Source organism: Petaurus breviceps, unplaced genomic scaffold (genome assembly GCF_028583685.1).
Source record: "Petaurus breviceps papuanus isolate PSGF00001 unplaced genomic scaffold, PetGlider_PUasm1.0 400, whole genome shotgun sequence".
In the NCBI taxonomy this organism is placed as follows: Eukaryota; Metazoa; Chordata; class Mammalia; order Diprotodontia; family Petauridae; genus Petaurus; species Petaurus breviceps.
Window position 1 is genome coordinate 1,668,998 of NW_027186316.1, and position 738 is coordinate 1,669,735.

Genomic DNA, 738 nt, shown 5'->3' on the forward strand with positions numbered 1-738 from the left:
AGAGAGGAAGGGAGGAGAGAGACTAGATTGTGAAAAGTCTAACAGCCCGTAACCCGCTCAGACTGCCCGGCTGTAGGCTCAGTCAGCGAGGGAGGGGAACCAGGGAGAGTGGCAGGGAGGGGAGAGGGGGATAGAGGAAGGGAGGAGGGGGGAGAGAGACTAGATTTCAAAAAAGTCTGAATGTCGGAAGAAACAAAGTTAACCCAGGGCCTAGGCTCACTGGGAATGTGCTTTCCTGACTGCAGGTAAGGTGCCCACTAAGCTATTTCCCCTAGGAATGGGAAATAGGAAAATAAATGGAATTAAGCGGGAATGGTCAGAATTGAATTAAGTGACTACGAAAAGCTCCCAGACCCATCTACCTAGCTTCGAGGTCCCCCCCCCCCTCCTTTCCCTCAGCCCCTCCCCCCTCCATCTTGGCTAGAGAAGGAGTTAGAGAGAGATGCAGGGCTAGCTTCCCCAAGCCAGCCTGAGCGCCTGCCGGTTTACCAGAGCTACTGTTTAGCCCCCAACCATACAGAGGGAGAGAGGGAATAAGCAGAAAGGAAAATTAAAATGAAAATGAAAAACAACAACAACAACAACAACTGGAGGCTTGAGACTTCCAGGAAAGTTTACAGGAAAGGAGACGCATTGAGGTGAATGGTAATCAGAAAATTGCTTTGGTTGCCCTGTTATCTTCTCCCTTTTCCTCTCCTCTTTTTTCCTCTCCTCTCCTCTTTTTTCCTCTCCTCTCTT

At 49.9% G+C, this 738-nt stretch overlaps 1 protein-coding gene across 1 annotated transcript in view; it reads left to right on the top strand.

Moving 5' to 3' along the window:
- The window catches only part of LOC138170960 (G-protein coupled receptor 83-like), a 10,151-nt gene that overhangs the window by 449 nt on the left and 8,964 nt on the right, over window positions 1-738 (top strand). The gene's annotated exons all lie outside the window — the stretch shown is intronic.